This window comes from Pholcus phalangioides, unplaced genomic scaffold (genome assembly GCF_987345545.1).
Source record: "Pholcus phalangioides strain wild (caught in Gottingen) unplaced genomic scaffold, Ppha-v1.0 ptg000021l_1, whole genome shotgun sequence".
NCBI classification, from domain to species: Eukaryota; Metazoa; Arthropoda; class Arachnida; order Araneae; family Pholcidae; genus Pholcus; species Pholcus phalangioides.
This window is the reverse complement of record NW_028301614.1, coordinates 9,148,925-9,171,674: the sequence shown is the minus strand read 5'-3', so window position 1 is coordinate 9,171,674 and position 22,750 is coordinate 9,148,925. Positions and strand designations below refer to the sequence as shown.

At 39.7% G+C, this 22,750-nt stretch overlaps 1 protein-coding gene and 1 non-coding gene across 3 annotated transcripts in view; one reads left to right on the top strand and one right to left on the bottom strand.

The window, feature by feature from the left end:
• Positions 1–22,750, bottom strand: part of LOC149070577 (plexin-A2-like) — a 415,911-nt gene that overhangs the window by 197,227 nt on the left and 195,934 nt on the right. The window lies entirely within an intron of this gene.
• Positions 3,179–3,250, top strand: TRNAE-CUC (transfer RNA glutamic acid (anticodon CUC)). The gene has a single exon. It is a non-coding gene; the product is annotated as a tRNA-Glu (tRNA).

The following is a 22,750-nucleotide window of genomic DNA, read 5'->3' as shown; positions in this document are numbered from 1 at the left end:
ATAGCTAACGCACAAGAAAAAAAAAACTCGCTTGCATAACAAACTTTACAATACAAAATAAACAGGCATAACATTGGTACAAAAACAGCTTTTCCATAAACAAACTCGGGAAAAAAAATCCGGAATAGAATAAACTCTTGTTGATTCTACACCTCCGGTTGGCGGATGGATGGTTGACGCGGATTCCAATTGAATTCCGTAATAAATAACAGGGTTTTCGACGTCGATCGCCCATAAATGTTTTAATACCAATGATAACACCAGATGTGGAGAAAAGGAAGTTATACTCTCGGAGAAGAGCAAAAATCAGCAATTCTAAGTGATTCCGACTCTTTAAGCAACAGCAGGGCGGGGAGAGACGTCAAGGCGGCGCCCCTAACCCTTTTCAGTTTTAAAGCTAGGAAGTTCGATCAGGAAGGCCCCAGTTGCACAGTCATAAGGCTCTTTCCCTCCCTTCCAGAGAGAGAGAACCTCAGTCTTCAGGTAGGTGCTAGAAGACTCTGTGATGTGTTTTCGAATCAGTACTATAGAGAGGCTGGTGGTGATGGTGTTGAGGACGTTATGGCAGCAGCGAGTTAATGCTGAACATGTTGTGGAGGAATGGCAGAGACCTCCATCGACACAGCGGAAACGGAAGCTCTTCCATGAAAGGATGCACCAGAGGTAACGGTAGGAGAGAGAGAGAGAAGCCATTGGAAATATATATTAGCATTTATATTGCATTTGCCAAGTTCTCTACGCCAGCTGTCCGAGACTCCACGACACATACCTCCCACATTAATATGTATTCGAATGGTTCCGTATATACTCTCGTCGGTTGAAGGAGATGTCTTGGGGGGGGGGAGGAGTGAGCGAGAGGTAAGGTACCATTCCCCTATAAACACTGCGGCAGGGAAGCTCATAGGTATACAGGGGGCCAGAAGTATGTTTGTTTAACGAGATTAAAAGGTGTATAATCTCGGGAACGAGGCGAATCTGTTCGGATGGTACTTTATTTATTGCCCGGATTCACGAACAAAGATTTATCTGCCATTTCCAAGGAAGGATTGCGCTATTTTTTTCACTCCCACGCTTCTCATGGTATGCATCTGACTCGTAAGGGTGTGATTTGGATTGACCATGTGACCCATCATTTGCTGGAAATTTCCGTGTTTTCTCGTAATTCTGACTGTTTTACTTTTTATAAAAATGTCCCATATTTTCAACGAAACTTCCTGAATTTTTAGTTTTTACTGAAATCGAAGATTAGGATGATTTCCATAACTTGAAATTATATGATGACAATCCCATGTAAAACAAAATATACTCACAATATTTGCGATGTTAAAAAGTTTATTTTATTCAATACATTTCAATACTCTGCGATTTGCAGTAGCGTTTCATTTCCCGCCAATGGCGATTATTGACCTATATTAGAGCCATAATTGACAACTTTTTGGAATAAAATTGGAAACGCAACATATTTTCCTATGTTTACGATATAAATTAGTGATTCCTCAGAAAACGAATACCTCGCTAGACTTGCGAAGATTTGTTTTGGATGTTTTTCTTCCTCGGCTAACGAACATTTCCGTTGATATGGACGCACGCGCAAACAAAACAGCCGCGTCATGAGCTCAATTTTCGTGTCAATAAAAATGAGTGACTTCTTCGCACAAAAACTCTGGGTTTTATCACGATGCAGCAATTTATTTCTGGTCGAGCTGGATCGGAAGTGAAAGCGCCATCTGTCGGCGGTCGGCCCAGGTTCCATAGGGAATGAACTTGTTAGATCTAAGTTCTTCCCCGGGATCAAACCAGATGGTAGCCTCCATGGTTGTACACGAGCATCTCACCACAGCACCACACGGGCACTCCCTCAAATGAGTAACAGTTAATCGAGCAGCACACCGTTTCACACATTTTTTTTTCACTGTGGCTCACACAAACAGGACTGCATAGCGTACAATGTACGCTGTACGTAGTGCTAAATGAAAAATGTTCAGATTTTCATATTTCTTTGAATTCCCTTTGATCCAGTTGTGAAGTTAGTTATTTCAGCCTTTGGTCAGTATTTGTATTTCTGACAGTGCTTCTCTCTCTTAGTGTTTTATGGAACTTACCTTCAAATTCAAATTTTTGGGTAATTTCTGGAACGAATTAAACGATTCATCCTTCGTACGCCCCAAATATTATTCTAATTTCACTCGAATGACTTGGGAAGAAATAAGTTTGTGACATCAGGGGAAACTTCAAAAGTTGACTGAGTGTGGTTACAGAGGATACAACTGGAACCCTCTGAGGAATCCAAACGCTAGTTTGCATGTTCAGCAACATGAAAGACTAGCGCCAATTACCCACTCTCGTAAAACACGGTATAAAAAATCCAAAGAGACACAGAGAGACAGAGACAGAGAAAGAAAAAGAGAAAGGAAAAAAATGATTATGAAAAAATCAAAAGAAGTCACGAGAGCTAAGAAGATAATAATAATGAAAAAATAGCGGAAAAGGAAAGAAGCAAGAAATCATCATCATCTCGTGAGTGGATTAGAAGAAAAGAAAAGAAAAAAGCAAAAATGGAGTCGTTATATCGAGATGGAGCAATAAGAGTGGAGAGAATGATCCTTTTATAACGGACGTCGCACAAATAAGAACAACAACATCTTATACGTGTTTGTCTCTTCGAATCTCAGGCATCAGCTGTGATGCCAAAAAGAACTAAAAAGAAAAAAAAAAGTTGTTCGAAGGCAATGGTGACATTTCAGCTTTTCCATCCGCAATGGCTTCTGCGACCAGAACAGAGGAAAGAAGTAGGGGGAAAAAAATCCAACCTACAGCTGCCTCCAGAATTACTTTGTCTTGTTTTCATTTCCTTTCGAATTTCTTCTCTTTTTTTTCGGGCTGTTTGGCATGGATCCAGATCAGCCGGATCCACGCTGGAGAAGGACAAGAAGAAATTATAACCACCATTCCTCACGGTTAGGACACGCGCGGATAACGCAAGTCTACCATAGTTACCGTGTGAAACTCGGGTTTTTCGGACTGTTATTACTCGAATATCTCGATCGAAAATTTCTATTTCGTCCTTAGAAAGATGGAGGGAGGGGGAGGAGGAGGACTGAATCATCTTCAGATATTGTCCACACATCTTGACCTTCGCCGGCTTCCAAGTCGAGATTTTTGACCGGTCATAAAGCCATCCTACGTGCTCTAGTGGTTAGGATACTTGGCTCTCACCCAGGAGGCCCGGGTTCGATTCCCGGCGTGGGAAGTGTTGTTTTCAACGCTCGAGTGGCGTGGTGGTAAGATGCTCGTCTACCATCGCGAACGTCGCTGTCACGGTCCTGGGTTCGAACCCGTGGGAGGTTATAGATAAGATATTTTCCCAAACGAACTTGAAGCGACCACAAATAGACATCGCCTTCGTTTCCAATCCATCTCACTAATGGCAGTAAATTGCAATATAGCGATATGGCCATAGTTGGTGTTTGGTGAAGTAGTCAATGATTATCAATTTTCTATCTCCTCTAGTGGTCCCAAAGCCGGAACTTTTCATGGACACTCTGCAGTTATAGTGAGAAGAAATCAATCTCGGGTAACTGGAACCAAGCCCTGGAAATGCTTTTGCGGGGGGCTGACTCGATTGTTTGAGAACCTGTTCCAGCACCTACTAACTTTGCATAGTGTTATTAGCTATGCCATCCTCATCATTAATGCATGACAGAAATGACCATTCTTGGACGTCAAAGTACTGCCTAGATCAGACCTATCAGAGACTATTACAAATATTAATTTCCATAAAAATCCTCTAAATTAGCTCACTGTAGTGTTTTTTCTAAAAGTTGTAGCCTACTCAATTGACAAGCAGGGTCAATGGATATTCACCCTGGTACACTTATTACTATAGGTGACCAAGGCATCCACCGAAGCATTCCAGAAATAAAAAACTATATTTTTCTATATTGCTGCTTGCAAATCTTGAAAAAATGTAGGAGCCCCAAATATTTTAGGAGCCAAGCGTATTTCCTTTGCCCGAGCTAGTACTCACATTTATAATATCAACCATCATATTATCATATATTTTATCATATCACAGTCAATACCAATTTTTTAGTTGCCACGTGACCTGGTGCCTGAGATTTGTCAAGCCCTGATCTATATATACCCCTCTCTCGCTAGCATGTATGGCATACGTCTACTTCCCTTTGCTCGAGGGCATCGTGGTACTCACTCGAGAACCGAAGAGTGCTCAATACTCACGTCTGATTTCGCACTCGTGAGTTATTGATAGATGTTCTTAATCAAACCTGTTCTTAATCAAGTGACTTTAGGAGCATGTATGTCACAATCGTCATATGTGTACTCTCAGTGTCTTGATTTGGCACAATGGTGTTTAACTGCGAAAACAAACAACAACAATTTACTGGCCAAATGTTTTATTTGGTCAGTAAATAAAAAATAAAATTCGCCGAATAAAGATTACACTGTAGAGCCAAAAAAACTGGTACACTTGCCTAATATCGTGTAGGGCCCCCCGCGAGCACGCAGAAGTGCCGCAACACGACGTGGCATGGACTCGACTAATGTCTGAAGTAGTGCTGGAGGTAATTGACACCACGAATCCTGCAGGGCATTCCATAAATCCGTAGGAGTAAGAGGGGGTGGAGGTCTCTTCTGAACAGCACGTTGCAAGGCATCCCAGATATGTTCAATAATGTTCATGTCTGGGGATTTTGGTAGCCAGCGGAAGTGTCTAAAGTCAGAAGAGTGTTCCTGGAGCCACTTTGTAGCAATTCTGGACGTGTGGGGTGTCGCATTGTCCTGCTGAAATTGTCCAAGTCCGTCGGAATGCACAATGGACATGAATGGGTGCAGGTGATCAGACAGGATGCTTACGTACCTGTCACCTATCAGAGTCGCATCTAGACGTATCAGGGGTCCCATATCACGCCAACTGCACACGCCCCATACCATCACAGAGCCTCCACCAGCTTGAACAGTCCCCTGTTGACATGTAGGGTCCATGGATTCATGAGGTTGTCTCCGTACACGTCCATCAGCTCGAAGCAATTGGAACCGAGACTCGTCAGACCAGGCAACGTGTTTCCAGTCCTCAACAGTCCAGTGTCGGTGTTGTCGGGCCCAGGCGAGGCGTAAAGCTTTGTGTCGTGCAGCCTTACTTAGGGCAGCGGTTCTCAACCTTTTTGACTCGCGGAGCCCTTTTAAGTAAAAAAAATTCTATGGTGGAGCCCCGTATAGGCCAATTTTTTAATTATTCATCAAAGTTACTAATTTATATTTACTATTTAAAAATATTTATAACTATTTTCTTAAATTTTACTGTATTTTTTATTTTCCTAGAGCGGACACGGAGCCCCGGGAGAGTGCACAAAGAAGCCCCAAGGGCTCCGCGGAGCACCGGTTGAGAACCGCTAACTTAAGCAGTTTTTTTTTGATGCTGAATATGAAATATGCTCCCGACTCAAAAAAGGGGAGAAAAATCGAGAAGGAGGCCTTGTGCCCTCTGTAATAAACAGAAAGATCCTCTGGTGAGTGCTCTTCGTTAAACAATTGTCTACTTTAGCGCCGATTTCTAACGTTTTTTAATTCACGGCAAGCCAAAAACAAAAATATTCTTATAATTCTACCGATAAAAAAAACCTCTGATGCCGCGGAACCCAAAGTTCGTACTGAACACCAATCGGAAAACTGTGAGCGAGATGCAAAATGTTATCTCAGTACATCTGATGCCCCTAAATAACGATAAAAAGAAGGATCCGAGGAAACCGATTAATCTTGATAAAGAATCCTATCAAAAGAATTTCGATCTCCCTCTTCCGAATATCTTCGTGTTTGAAGGATTCTTCTCTTTTTTTTAGACATTATAACAATATATCATGTTTTCATTCACCCATGTGTGTGTGTGTGTGTGTGTGTGTGTAAGGCCCTGACCCGACAAGATATACTTTTTGAGAATCAATAGTGTATTATTCTCTATATTTCTCCCCCCCCCCATTTTTTTTCTCCCTTGGAAGACATGTTTTGAATCATGTCGTATACAAATTGGGTCATCTCCTCCATTACTTTCAGATAGCGGAAGAATAAGGAAAGATTCATCCGAGGAGGAGGAATACCTCTACGGCGGTCTCCATCGTCGTCATCATCATCATCCAGGGCATCCCTGGGTTATTTTCCTCCCAACACCATCTGCCGAAACCTTATTCAAACTCATACATCTCCATGCGTTTTTATAAATGTGTGTGTGTAAGAAAACGCTTTTCTCTCTTCTCCTTGTATCGTATCCCTAGGGAATGGATGCAGCCGCCCCTGAATTCCTCTGTGGAATAGGTTTTGCTTTCTTTCTCTTCGGGAATTTTATCGCTCGAAATACCCCCAGTTTATATATATTTTTTGTTCTCTCTTATTCTGCAAGAGATACATTTTCACTTTCAGACGCCATTTTTATAGATACCGTTTCCGAAAAAAAGAGAAAAGTGTATTTATTCCAATGTATTTTCAATGGTATTGAATTCGCCTCAGAAATTCTAATTTCTATATTAATTACAGAATATTCATTTTAAAAGGGGTTTCAAAAAAAGAGATGAATTTTAAGAGTCGGTAAAGCACAACAAGACAATACTTCTCTGTCACGGGGTGCACAGTTAGAAAATAAATGTGTGCTCAAGCTCAAGCATACATAATGATCGGAAATAGGGCATCGAGGGAGCTGGAGTGTTTCATTAAAAACCAAGTTGCTCGCATGAGACAAATTCTAGGCGTCTGCCATAGTCATTTGCCATATCGTGGAACCTTGCTACAACGATACTCGATATAACGATAAATTCCTTTACAACGATATTTTTTTCAAATCTTGTTTGATCTAATTTTCACTCTCCTCTCGATACAACAATATCCTTCACTATGATAAACACCTCTATAACAATATTTTTTGGCAATATCTTGAATCCGCTAAAATAATATTATTAGCATTCACTCAAAATTAACTTCGATATATTTTAAATTCGCATCAGGGTTTGTTCTGTCGAGGGTGTTTAATAACATCGGTATTCTGAGCTATTCACCGTTCGAAAGTGTAAGTGAACTTGTCATAAAGCTACTTTCTATGTTGCACATAAAAGTGCTGAATGAATGAATGAACGCCAGAACTTTGCCACTGGACTTATCCCGTTGCCGAGATCTCTTCCAGCCGAGCTTCGTGGCAGAGTCTGGAATACTTTATTTTGTGTCCAAAAAAAAACCATACAAAATTTTTACAACATATTTTCCCCGGACAATTGGGTACATAAAAGTGCTGTGCGGTAGGAACCAGCGTGGAAGAACTAACTGAATTTCCATAACCAATTAATCAATGACAATTTTTGTTGTGAATAAATGCTTATAAATGCATTTTATGATGGTACCATTAACGCCAATTCAGAAGAGATGCCAATAACAGCATAAATATGGTGACGACTGATGATAATGCTACTTACCGATACAACGATAACCTCCCTGCAACGATATTTTATCTTGGTTTGCAGAGTATCGTAATATCGAATTTTCAATTAATAATTTACAGCAGTTTTGAAATATGTGCATCCCGCAGATCCCTTCACAATTATTTCTGAACCCTCTTTGGTTGTGGATGACTTCTTGAAAACCGTGACCGGGAATTCGTTGTCAAGCCTACTGACCACTCAGGGTTCACATCTCCTTTCTCGTGGTTATCAAATGATCTATGCAGAGGTCTTGCATTGCTTTGTACTGAATTTCATACCGTAAAAGGGTCCGGGGGGGGGGGGGGTCTTCATTTTATTGACGCAGGGAGTCCGTGGCTTTCATCTTATTGGCAGAACAGTTCCGTAAACACAAAAGGTTAAGCACTTCTGATCTATGACAGTCTCTAAGCCCAAGGACTAGTAAAACGTCTGAAACAATGAACCACTAATTTACAGCCATATAAGCCTAATCTTTTATTCGATTCTACCCTTAGCGGCGGTCTACCAGGCTCCGACGTCACATAGGAGCCTGGTTGCTGTGAGTGGTCGAGCAACCATAGTATTTTACAGTACAAGGCAGAGCACCCACGAATTTATTCAGGAATCAAAATCTTTCCATAGCGTTCAAATCTGGCACCCTAAGGCCTAAAAACCACGTCCAAAACTCTTGTTTGAGTCCATGTGGATATCAGCGATAACCTTAACATACAATTAAATTAAAAATTCCTATTTTAACTGTAATCAAATACTCAAGTCCACGTGTGGACCATTTGTCCCATCCCATGTACCACCTGAGGCCCGTGGAACATTGGTTGAGAAACATTGATCTGTGTGAAAATAGACGGCTATACGGTAAGAACTCGGTATAACATCAACTACTTTCAATACCATCCCGCTTACAAGGTCTGTTTTCGAAAATCCTTCCGATATAACTATCATGTCATACTTGTTAAGAAAGTTAAACGACATGTTGTGAAAGTTAAACGAATTAGCGTCGTTTTTACGAATAAGAATAAGTCAACCCGCTTATTCTTATTCGGTTTTCAGGGGCTGGCGTTATACCGAGGTCGTACTGCACATCTCTCTTTCTTTTATAAAGGAAAATGGAATTGAAATTGATAAGATAGATAATTAAAATCATGACGAACTACTGAGTATCAGATCAAAATACAAATACAAAGACCAGAGCAGACAAAATGTCCAACGAGGTGGGTGAAAAAGAGATGCCCATAAAAAATATGGATGTCGAATACATATCTAAACTATATCAAAAGCGATCATACTTATCATTAGGTTAAGATTATCATTCAATGGCCTTATAAAAATTATTAACTTGCAAACACTTTTAACTTGTTCGGTACTTATAATAACAGCAATTATTATCATTAAAAAAAACTTCTCAATAAGTTGGTCAATTAATTTACGTTATTTACCAGATCAGCTTACCAATAATAAAAAGCTTCTCATCTTAAATCCTCAAAAAAAAAAAAAAAAAATACTCCCCATTTTATATCGCGATAAAACCGAAAGAGACGGAAAAAATATAATAAATAGTGCATATAATATTACTGTATAATACACTTTATTGTCGTTCTTGGAAATATTCAAACAAACATCTGAAAACGATGTTAATTATTCATAATTAACTTTAATCATCGCTAGAAATTCTCGGATTATTTACTGTTTCTTTTTTCTTTCAAATGTACATATTTTCGTAATTAAACGGCGGAGGAGAGCTGTAATAATATCTCGATATAAATTGCGGTTCCCTCTGATTACAATACAAGGATTAATAGAAATGCATGGAGAGTTTGGACGGCCATTCAAACACGAGGGATTCCTCCATCTATTTTTTAATGTGATTTTATGCGAAGGTATTTGTTTTCGTCGTGATAAAATGGGCCATTTTCGTACGTAAATACGAAAACCTTCAGTATTATGTGGCAAATAATAATAATAAAATACGCCAATACTGAGATTAAGTACTTCCCGAGTTTTTGACTTTAATCGCTTTCACAATTCTACTTTATTATTATTTTTATTTTTCTTTATTAGCCTTTTTCGTCATAAATGTAATTACCAATTATATTATAAATATTTCAGCTTATTTCGAATGCTTACTATTACGCATCACTTGCCAGGGGTTTTCTATATTTTCAGCATTTACGAATTGAAAAATATCGTATGTAGCCCATGTAGACCGGGTATAAGATTCTCGTCTTTCACCATGAAGGTTGCCGTCAAGGTTCATGGGTTCGAATCCAGCCAAAAGAACATCAGAAAAAATTCTTTACCTTTCGAGGCTGGTGTGACCACTGGTAGATGGCGCCTTCATTTCCCACTCAACTCCAATAGTTGGAAATTGCCACAAGGCGATATATGACTGCAGTTGGTGTGCGATAAAGTAGTAACGTGTATGCAGGATTTCATAAAGGATTTTCAAAAAATCACAACGCACTTCTCCTCTAGGAGTTTTTTAGTTTCTTACTTCTCGCCTCAAGAGGGAGTTGTTCACTCCCCACCTTTTGTGTGCAAATACAAATACATAGATATAATATTACCTCAAGTTAATTTTATATCTATGTACAAATGACACAACAAGCAAAATGCCCAACGAGGTGGCTGAAAAAAAGATGCTCATGAAAGTATGCATGCCAATTATATCAAAATACAACACAGCCCCGTGTTTGAGTCACACCCTTAAGGTAGTATATTTGTAGTGCATGTTGTAGTACATTTATACGTCTGCAGCGGTGATTCTCAAACTTTTGGAACCACGGCTCCCTTATCCAATTCGTGGTTTATTTGAGGCTCCCCAGAATACTTTAGTAGATAACTTACTTTCACTTATAAAAGAACCACTTCAAAGCATAACAAGGTACACAAATCAGTATCTCCAGCACACCTTGACATTGGCCAAGCTCAGTCCTACTCGGTTATAAAGACACGAAAATTCTACGGAATTTTCTCGGCGTAACTGAGGTTGACATTTTAAAGATTCTTTGACGGAAGATGTAATTAGAGGGAAATAAAGTTCTCTGCAAGAAGTTCTTGTTTCGTTATGATTAGGTGGGTGACCAATTTGATCGAGAAAAATTCTAGAAATTGGGATAACTAATATCTGGCATCACTGATTCCCTCTAAACATGCTGTAAAATGTCGGAGAAATTGCCAAATATTGCTTATAAATAAATCTGGCGAGGGGAAAAAAATGCTACAGCAAGTCTACTAAAATGCTACGAAAATGTAGTTTAATACCCAAAATACCTAATTTTGGGACATCACCCTACGACTGATCTTCCGAAATCCCGTGGCACACAGTTTGAGAATCAATTGATGAGTTAATCGCCCATTTGCCACAGGCAGCAGAATATGAAGTAGATGGGAAATATAATTAACAGAGGAAAAATGGTCTGGGGTAATGTAATTCGGAATATCCCTAAAAACAGGAATATTCTCTCGGTTACAGCAAACTAGTAAAAGTTTATTATCAGGCCATTCTAAGGAAGGGGGGAGTTGCCAGCCTGTCTTTCTAACTCTACAACCCCCCTTTCTTCAAAGAGATATCTTCATACGGGGGTGGGGGAGACAGTAGGTACCTTTAAAATTGAGGTGAGCGGAAGTACAGTATTACCTCCCTCCAGTCATTTTCCTCTAGCAGAGAAATAACTGGCAACACCATCATTTATATGGACATACATATATATATATATATACACGTCGACCAGGGAAGAAAGTACCCAAAAGAAGAAGCATTAGGGGGGGTCCCTGCACACTACTATCTACCCACAGAAACTGCCCATAACAATAAGACCAGGATGAGGAAGTATAATACCGGTCGGTGGAAATGAATGAATGCTGCATTTCTCGGGGCTGGATGGGGGAGGGGGGGTTGAAAACGGTAGCGGAAGCGATCCCCCCCCCCTCCACGTTTAGTTCTACTGAAGGTAAAGAGGGGGGGGGGGGTAGATTATCAGTGGAATGCGGAAGGGAGAGCAACCTCTCTTCATTTTTTTCTCTAGGGCAATCTACTGCATCATCCACCCTCGACCCGGAAACATTTTTTTTTCTATTTGTGATGGAAAATGGTGATGTGGAGTATAACATTTTTGTGGTTGGTAGAAGAGGATGATGATGAAATATAGAATTTATAGTTGAATATTTTTTACGCACTTATGGCCATCATTTCCGCAAGATGTCGACAAGAGTTTCTGTGAGGCGTAAACAGGGTTGTCTATATTCAATGCGATTTTCAACTCATTCTAAAAATTTTGAGGACCAATAAAAGCACCTTAGAACATTTTTTTTTCTGCAGCAAGAGACGCGTATAGGCAATAATGGTGTAATTTATCGCAAATGAATCAGAATGCTCAAGAGAAAATGATAAAATTTCTCATCTGCAATGTCTCATTTAAAATATGTTTTTTTTCTCATCGCTATAGGGTGCTGGTTAAGCATGCTTAAGAGAGCTGTGAAAAAAAAAAAACTAATTGGATATGAAGAAACGACGCCTTTAAGTGAAACAATGATGGGGGAAAAAGTGTGACTTCATGGCCTGGGGGACGGGAGTGTCTACAAAGGGCCTACATGATGAGATTTAACACTATGTTTTTCGAGAGTAAATACGTCACCATGTGTAAGCTGAGTAACTTCCAACTATATATTGCCCCCCCCCATTTCACCACTTTACAGTGGGTGGGAGGGGGGGGATTAATGACGTTGAGACGGCTCTCCACAGACCCCGGATAAAAGAGAAATTCACCGAACTCCAGCCCAGGTGCCTAGAGAGATTGGTCTTATTTCTAAAATTTTTTGGTCAAATAAATTGGTATTTATATAATTGGAATTTGGTCCGGTAAATTCCCTCAAAATATTAATTCAATAAGTAAAAAGGGGGTTTCGCTTCTAAATGATATTTGGGGGCTTCAGATATGGCAGGGCTCCCTTGGAAATGTTTTATGGTCCAAAGAGGGCCATAGGTGAAAGAAAGATCAACTGGTCATTTGTATCTTGTTTTGTACATTATGGACGTATATTTCCTACTTCCGAGAAAGCGGACGCGACATTTTTTAGTATGCCAAGCCTAACAGCTATTGAAAAGCTTATTCCAATCAGACGCTACGAAAAAGCATTTTAACAAATACAAATACAACGCCACAACAGGCAAATTGCCCAACGAGGTGACTGACTTAAGAACGTCATCGATCCCCGAGCCATTTTTTTACCCTACCTACGAGCCCCGCCCACACCCCCCGGAACCCCCAACGAATCGGTACATGCGGGAATGTGCGTGTACGTGTAGTGAAACCTGACGTGAAGTTTTTTGTTTCTCTGTAATGCTTCTTATGCGTAGTGCTGCCATCTGCCACCAGTTTTTCTAACTATGAGTGAAGTGTTATGATTGAATGATTTTTCGTTGTAGGACTATTGCTCTTTGTGGCGAGACTTTTTAACGGGGAGATTGGCTCGCATTTGCGCCTTGAAGTTGGGAACCACAGAAAACCAACTTCAGCAGACCACCACTGTGGGGTTCGAATCCGGATCCTCGCATCGCGAGTCCGTCACTATAACCACTCGACCACCACAGCGGCCAGAATGCTGTAAATAAAGAGCTGGTTGCTTTTATTGTGCTTCTTCAACATTTCCATTCCAATAACACATGAGTAGCGCCTGAATAGGCTCCTACAGTCAAAAATCGAGTCATTTTCATCCACAAAAAATTGTAAGACTTACGTGTGTGCTCTGTAAATTTGAAACCCTTACCCTTCCCCCTAAAGTCGGTGAAGAAATTCCAGAATCAGCTTCACTGTCGATACAGTTTATGAACGGAATATCAAACTTAACACGTTCGCGAATTTTCTTTGAGCACAGCATGACGAATTTCAAAAATGCTGTTTGTCAAACGACGGTGGGAATTTTCAAAGCTAGCAAATAAATAGAGAATACAGACATTGACGGCACTAGAATATTGCCAATGAAAATAAAACAGAGCGGAGCACCGGAACCGAAAAGTTTTCCAAAACCTCAGTAGCAGTAACTCGCATAACTTGGTAGAATTCCAAGACACAGTAGAGGGGGGGGGGGGAAAAACAATGAGTAGAACATTATTATTAATACACGTACACTGATCTCATAGAAGAGGAGATTTTATAAATCGACATTTTTTTTCTTTCTTTCATTTCTCAGCTTTTCTGGCGGCAGAGAAGAGGCATCATCGCCACCACCATCTCCGCTCAGCAGCTCACTAATTAAAGAATAAATCGACTCCATTAATTATTTTTCTATTCCGTATCGGCTAACTATCACTAAACCATTTCAGGAGGAGGGGGGGGGGCAACAAAAAAAGCTCCACAATTTTTCCCCAACCAATTTCTACACAGAGAGAGAGAGACGGCCAAAGAATTTATGACTTTGTGAGATATAATATTAAGAGAAATCGATAAAATCCACGCGGCGGTCATTTCTCTTCGCGTGTGAGAAGAGGCCCATCTCTCTCTCGCTCTCTACGCTCTAATTTCCCTCGATTTTCCTCGCAACTGCAAAGATGGAATTGATAACAACGGAAAGTATTAAAGAAATATACGTATGAAATATATATATTACTTCTACAATAACAAAGTAAAGAGAGAACGAAGAGAAAAAAAAATATCGTAAATCTTAAGCACCTTTATCTCAAAACTAACGACTGATGCTCGAGCCACAAAAACCGCTTCATTATCTTTTTTTTTTCTCGGGAGGTTGGGGCTAACTTTGGCCAAAGCACTGGCCACAGCTGATGTTTCTACAAATAAAAGAGGCTAAAGGGGTATAGGAGGAGAGAGAGAAATGGGGGGGGGGAACTAGGGGGGCTTAAAATTTATGTTAATAAACAACGCGTATACGGGAAACGGGACGGAGAAGATGAAGCTTTCATTAACATTCCATAACCATAAATAAAGACGCCATCTTTGAAGAAGATTCTGAAGATTAGCCTTTAAGCGCCTGGCGATGAGGCCTCCGGGGCGTAAATTTTATCGCCGCTCTTTCTGTTTTCCTCTTTCTTTTTATATTCAGAATGCAAATAATAGGTGAAGTTTTCTGCGCTTTTCTGATTCTGGAGGATGATAATTTCCCCCTTTATTTATTTACTTTTTCTTCGATACGTAAATACATAAATGACTTGTGGAAGCGAAGTTCGTATAAGTAAGAGAAGAAAGAGTTATAAAAAACCCCATATAATAGGTCAAAATACTCAGACAAAGCTCGAGATGATACGATAGCTGAATTATACAGTGCCGTGGTTGGTGCCGAGTTCATCAACTATCCTATCTCTCGTCTTCATGCATTAAGAATGATTTCCTTCCCCCCCCCCACTCCCTTTCAGTGAAGACAACAGGATGCCCAGGCATAAGAAATCTTAAGTATCAACGCCATCTTTAAACTCTTGCTTGGACAGAAAAATAGCATAAGAAAAGTATTTATTGTGAACGACCTCATAGGATGCACTGTACCCGTATTTCTCAAACTGTGGTCCATGGAATGCAACATTCCCCTGGTAATAGGCTCCCATTTCATCTGCTGTAGTTATAAAGTCATAATATAAAAGTCTCATATAATTAGGTATTACTATGTTTTTTTTTATATTTTTCCTTTATAAAAACCATCATTTTTCTATTGTATGAAAAGTATTCTAATTTTTATTTTTTATATTTTCCATGAAAAATACGTATATACGAAAGCTGGTTGTACCATTACATATGGCCCTATCTTATACTGCGTAGTGCATAGAGAGATATTTTTGTGACAAAAATTAAAAAAAAATCTATAGGTAGTCTATAATTATGGTTTACCCCATCTTAAACTGCCTAGAGCCGTAGCTGTTCATCAGAAAGAACTGGAAATTTCAGAAAAGTCTTAATGAAGGAATAAAAATTTTCGAAGCCTCCCTTTAAAGAATGAAAAATCTCAACTGCTCTCGCTTAAAAAAAAAAAAAGAAGAGGTACTTATTCTATTGTGAACACTAACAATCATATGGTGAAGAATCAAATCAAGGAAGAGCTGTAACTTTAATTACTTGGATGCCATGCGCTTTTGGTTAGAAATTCTCGAACTATTGCTTAATGTGTAGTGCTTTCAATGACTTTTTCGCGTCGGTTTTTAATGGAGATAATGATATTCGATATACGGGTGTTGCATGGGGTAATAAAACGCTCAACGATATTCAAGTGGAAGACGTGGAGGTCCTAAATCTTCTAAGAAATGTATGTGCAAGTAAAGCACCAGGACCAGATGATATCTATCCCAGGGTTCTCAGGGAAGGTGCTAATGAATTGTTGGGGCCAGTCGCACAGATATACAGGAGTAGTGTTGCTGAGGGTATCGTCCCGAGAGATTGGAAACTGGCTAACGTTGTTCCGATATTTAAGAAGGGTAGTAGAGAAGTGGTGTCTAATTATCGTCCAGTGAGTTTGACGAGCTCCCTCTCGAAAATTTTGGAAATTATCATCAAAAGGCAGTTTGTGAAGTGGATAGACGAGAATAATGTATTGTCGGATAATCAGCATGGGTTCAGGAAGGGGAAGTCATGTGTAACTAACCTCCTTTGCTTCTATGATTACGTGACTAAGGCGTTGGGTAAGAGCAAAAATGTCGACGTTGTTTACCTTGATTTCCAGAAGGCATTCGATCGGGTCCAACATGGCAAACTCTTGAAGCGTTTACACGAGATTGGAATAGGGGGCAACTTGCTGAATTGGATAGAATCGTGGTTAAGAGATAGGTCGCAACGAGTTATGGTGAACGGGGAATTCTCTGGTTGGACAGACGTCACAAGTGGAGTTCCTCAGGGAAGTGTCCTTGGCCCCATACTTTTTTCACTTTTTATCGATAAACTCGATCAGGGTATCGATGGAATTACTAGCAAATTCGCAGATGATGTGAAGCTAATGGGGGTAATCGGGAATGAAAGCGATAGGGAGTTGCTCCAGACCAACTTAAACAAGATTGCAGCATGGGCAAATGAATGGAGCATGACGTTTAGCGTAGATAAGTGCATGGTCGCTCATTTTGGTTCGAACAACCAACGGTTCTCTTACGAGTTGAATGGTGTCACTATCCCGGATGCAACTAGAGTCACCGATTTGGGAATTCTCATTGACGAGCGACTTAAGTTTTCTGAACATTGTTCAGCGGTTGTCAAAAAATCGAATAGAATGCTTGGTCTCATTTTCAAAAAGGTCTCTTCGCGTTCTCCTAAAGTCATTCTTCCTCTTTTTCGAGGCTTAGTTCGTCCTGGACTGGAGTATGCTGTAAGGTTTTGGAGACCATACCTACAGAGGGACATAGACTTGGTTGAAGGGGTGCAGAGAAGAGCTACGCGTGTCCTTATTGGCACACAGGGCTTGAGTTATGAAGAAAGACTTCATTTTTTGAATATGTTTACATTGGATGAACGCAGGTGTCGAGGAGATATGATCGAAGTGTTCAAAATTTTCAATGGGATGGATAGGATGGACCATGAACTTTTAGTACACCGCCAATCGACTGCTTTTACAAGGGGACACCAGTATCGATTGGTGAGGGACAATGCAAGGTTATGGTGTCGCAGGGAATTTTTCTCCAATAGGGTTGTTAATAAATGGAATAGCTTACCCCCGGAGGTAGTAAATTGTAACACAATTGACACGTTTAAAAAGAAATACGATAAACATGTTGGGGTAAATCGAGAAGCTATCCATTCTTAGAATAAGACAACCATAAGTAATCTTTATGGGCATCGTATAATATTTTATCATGTGTATATATTGTTTGTAATTTGTGTTAATTGCATTTTTAATTGGGTTGCTGTATTTTTGAAACATATGACAACCATATTTTTATGGGCATCTTTTTATCAGCCACCTCGTTGGGCATTTTGCCTGTTGTGGCGTTGTATTTGTATTTGTATTAGATCAGCGACCCCTTTCTGCCATTGGTCTTTTTTGAATCACATTTTTTCTTGTGATTTTAGGGCCCCAAAATCATTTATTAAGTTCATTTCTGAGTCACCTTTCTAGGAAATACAGTTAAACACTTATATAATGATAATCTAGGGATTGAGGAACGTATCATTATAAATGGTTTATCTTTACACGGTAGATGGAATATTTATTAACATAGTGTTAATATTAACACACTTGGGACCAGAGACTAATATCGTTATAGAGGTGATTATCTCCCATTGACAGACAATCATTACACCGGATTATCATTTTAGACAATCATTACATAGGATTTTCACTGTATCGTCAATAAGATCCGTTTCCTTACCCCTGGACTAGACACCCTTCGGATTCGCTCTTGTGAGAATTCCAAGGATATTTCCACTCGATTCGAAAAGTAGCCATACTTTTTTTTTGTAACCATATTTTCATTTAAATACTTCTCATCTATGACCATCTTAGTCCCTGTTATGACTCACATGTGGTACCCCCCTCTAGAATTTCCCAGGAACACAGCAGGTCCACATAAACCACTAGCACAGTTGACAACCACCTGCACAGATCCGTGGTTCTCAACCTTTGGAAGCCAGCGGTCAGGTTTCATCTATTTTTGTAAGTCTTTTTTTTGGCCCCACACGACTAACGAGAAATGAATGGGAAAAAAATGAAACAGTGAATCAATCATGGCTCGGAATAGATGATGATGACAGGGCCTGACGATTGTGAGGAAACACACTAATAGATTAGAATAATTACAAGTGATTCAGCTTAATTCAAAACACCAACCGACTTCATGCGTGTGCCGCTTTACTCCTAATGAACTATGGTCTGCCGTAAGGGTTCGTATTTCGAAAAATGAGAGCCTGATAACCCTTGCCAAGCTCATACTCTCATCATATGATAAATTTAACCGGCGGCTAAATCATCGATTTCCATACGAAAAAATATCAAATTTCGCATCAAAATATAATACTTATAAGGCATGTTTAATACATATTGTTACCACTAAATACCGACATCTCTCTGGAGAGAGAGATCTCTCTCATTATTCATGAGTATATACTTCCATCTAATTGCCAATAAACAAAGCACTCGTTAGTGACGGATTTTGAAATTGAAATCGTCAAATTTCTCCCACACATTATATTATTTTTCTCCCCTCTCCCGCTTCTTTATTTATTACGCCCGAAAATATTCGGGGATTTTATTGGACTTATTACCCTCGAGAGAGAGCGAGAGAGAGAGAAGGATGCCCTTTTACAGTAAAAGGATTGACGAGAAGGAGAGAGAGAGAGAGTTCAGATTACCAATCATTTCATTTTGTATGTGTCCCGAGCTTTTTAATAAGTTTCAGAGATTGAATCGGTGTTTGTACCAACAAAACGGTCGTTATGATCATGATGCCCTGTTTATGTTTTCATGGGAATAAATAACCTGAAAAGGTCCGGAGATGGAGCTTTTCCCCCTTATTATTATTATTTCCCTTTTTAAAAACTACCCGGGAATTAATAAGGCATTTGAAATTTTTCTCGAGGGAAGGCTCGACGTGATTTTCCAAAAGCTTTCGGTCATTTTTAATGCGGGGACTCACTGAATGTATGTGCCTGATTTAAATTGTCGGTGAGATGGAAAGTAGGAGGGAGGCTTGATGATCATGGCGAATTACTTTTGGGGGTGGGGGGGATAAAACTGGGAATCGAGTAATGGATTTCCCCTCAAAAATTTTTGTCTTTGATTAAAACGCGGAAAGGGAAAACGATTTCTGTAGCAATGATGGCTATGCGGTAATGCTAAATTAGTATTTGGGCCTCTCTCGAGAGATATTTTGACTTTCGGGGGGGGGGGGGAAGTGAGTGCGGGAAAATAAATGGATCCTGTCGTCGGAGACACACACACACACACAGACAAAGAGGGGGATTCGAATTTTAATGCCCGGTGTGGTTATATAAGTTTTAATATTGCATTCCTCTCATGGAGGGGGGGGGGGGATTGTATAGAGCTAGGCACGTGGACGATCGATCTGGAAAGAGATGGCGCCACACTCTACATAAAGAGCCTTTTCTAAGTTTTCTTTTTGATCGGATAACAATTGTCGTTACAGTGAAACCTCGGAACGATATTCTGCGGGCCAAGAAAAAAACGTCGTTGTAGAAGAATTATCGTTATACGAGAGGCAACGTGTTGTGTTTGTGTTGTCATCAAGTGCCACAAAATTTATGCTATTCGACTGGCATCTCTTCTAAACCTGCGTTGTTAGCACCATCATAAAACGTGCTTCAAACCATTTATTCGTAGTGAAAAACTGTAATTAATGAGAGTTGATTAATAAAATTCATTCAGATGCATTGCCCCCTGTAAAGAAGTTTACCGTATTGAACGATTGTGTATTACAGAGAAAGTAGCAATGCCTACAGCTTTATCCACATTTTCAGTGATCGTGTGGTTTGCCAAACACTGACGTTACTTCACGCTCTTGAAAGAATGAAAACAAGTGACGAAGCCAAAATTAAATTCAAGACGATTTTCAGAGAAATATTTAAAAAAACCGTTGTGGTGGTTTCAAAATCCCTTGAAAAAATATTGTTATAGGAGAATTCATATCGCAGTAGAGAATATTGTTGTATCGAGAGGTGTGGTTTAACACATTAGACTATAGGCAATTCCAAACAAGATTTGAAACATCGTTGTATCGAGTATTGTTGTAGCGAGGTTTCACTGAATTTTAACAAATTGCTGGTTTAACCAAGAAATTGGAGAATATTTTGATCACCACGTATTCCCAAGGGATCAGCATGATCCGTCCAGGGAATTGGTTAGTGCTAGGTTAGTAAACATCCATGCCCGAACATAGATTCGAACCCAGACCTGCACAGTGAGAAGCTAGTTCCCTTGCCACTCGACGGCCGCCTGACAGTCAAGAACGAATTTAATGCGAACCGATCAGTTGCCTCTATCAACGGTTTAGAATAGTTTCCCAAACTTCCATCGCCCCCCTTCTTCAAAATTTTTTTTCTCTCATCGTCCCCCAATTCAAGCAAACCCATAGGATCCTATGCTATATCCGCGCTTCTAACACCCCCCCCCCAACGCTGGACCATTCCATCGCCCACCAGGGGGTGATATTGCCCACTTTGGGAAACACTGGTTTAGAACAAGGGTGTTTAACCTTCAGGAGAGTGCAGGTCACTTCGGTGATTGGGAAACGTGTCACGGGCCACTTAATTGAGTGATCTGGAACAGTGTCACAGGCTATTTTATTGACCTGTAAATGTGCCGCGGGTCACTTGAATTTGTAAATGCTCCGTGTGCCACTTGAGGAATTGCACGACAGGTCACTTAAAGGAGCTCATACCTTTTATCATAGTGAAAAATTGTACTCTAGTGGAAATATCATTTAGAATACTATTTAGCCGCCATTGATTTAAACTTTTTACATACATATTTTTGATTATATATGTTATTCTATGCCAATATAAAGTTTTGCACGTCTATAATACTTAATTTTTTGCGATTTAAAAAAAAATCATTAAGAAACAGCTTTCTCGCATTATAAAATAGCATGGTATCAATTTAATTGAATAGAAATCGATTCAAAATAAAAGAAACTTCAGTTGGCGAAATGAAGCCAAATATTGATATTTCATTGGCTGAATCACATTTATAGTTAAATTTTTAAAATTATGTCGAAAATTCAAGGGTAGAAACACCAGCGTCCACATACTCAGTTGTATTAGATTATCAGATCATTAATATCTCCAAGCTGTGCTCGTCCGCACGCGATGAAAATGTTTCCGAGCAAAATCCCAGAATGCACATGACACATTGCCATATCACGCTCGGGAAAGGAAAAAAAAAAATCTACACACTCGTCTACTCTTAGAATAAAAATTAGCCAACAAAACTTGACCATAATGTGTCTAGGTCAGGGGCTCTAAACCTATGGGTCCCGACCCTTTTCATGGGGGGGGGGATTTTTCGAGATGGGTCACAAAAATCCATTTATCTCTATTGTAAATACACTTATTGCGTCACTGCTCCCTCTAATTTCAAAGAACAAACAGTGTAATGAGTAGCAAAACTGATCTTATTGTTGGTTTTATGTAGCGGCTGAAAAGGGTTAAAAACCCATGGTCTCCTGGTCATTCCCCGCGCCAAAGGTGGAATCACTAATTATTACGTAGATTGTCACGAATTCGGTTGATAAACAATAATTATGTTAACCACATTGTCTTTATCAATAGTGATTTCTCTGATCGTATGAACGGAAAAAAAGCCCTCATCCAATCAACAAAAATAATATTTGACCAATGATAATGAATTATTCAATTATATTAGTAAATATGATGATTTTTACAATTAAACTCAATGTTTGTAACAAGCGCATCGGTTTTCGATTCGCGATAATATGCCAATTCGATATCCATCAAAGGGATACGTAAAACGATACGCATATATAGACTGAGATTTACGTGTAAGTAGTATCTATAGGTTCGAATTGTTTCCGGTAAGAAATCAATCCATCCATGAAATCCGTTCTAACGAGGTCCAGAAGAGCATTGTCCATATGATATGCGGAATGATAAGAGCGAACACCGCTTTTCTCCTCCTCGCCAGAGGGCATGTAACATTAATCCCAGCAGTCCTCATTGAGTTTCAGCAATCGGAAGCCGGAAGTTCCAGGTACTATGACCATGGGCTTCAACAGTTCAGTTCGTTCGGGCTGATCATATCGTGTAACGGGACGAGAAGCCTATCGCGATGCTGCTGCTTCTTCGATCGCGTGGCGGCTCTGCGACTCATGTAATTGGTTGCAAATGGTTCAGCGAATGGGATTATAATGCTCGTAGACTTATATTGAGATGCAGATGTACATTTTTTGAATGACAGTAAAAATTGAATGAACTTTTTAGATAGGTTATGTCTTAACTTTGGGTCTGATCACGCTAAATCAGAATTCCGAACCATCGAGCGTTATGAAATTATGATATCATAGATGTTTCAATAACTTCTGAACGACAAGAAAGACATTGTGATATTATAAAAGTGATACTCCATTCGAAAGGCGATTTCAATTACATGCATAATTTCATGTGAATACAGCCTCCGTATAACTTCAGGTTATTTAACAGAAAATGGAATACAAGAAGGGACTATGTTTTCCGCTATTGCCCCAAAATCTCCATGTTCGCACGTGACACCGTACGCATCTGTCTATATACCAGGACACATCTATAAGTGTATCTTGTAGTTTCTTCTAGCCCATCCGCCATCCATCCTTTGATGCTGACCGCTGAAGATCAGCATTACTTCCA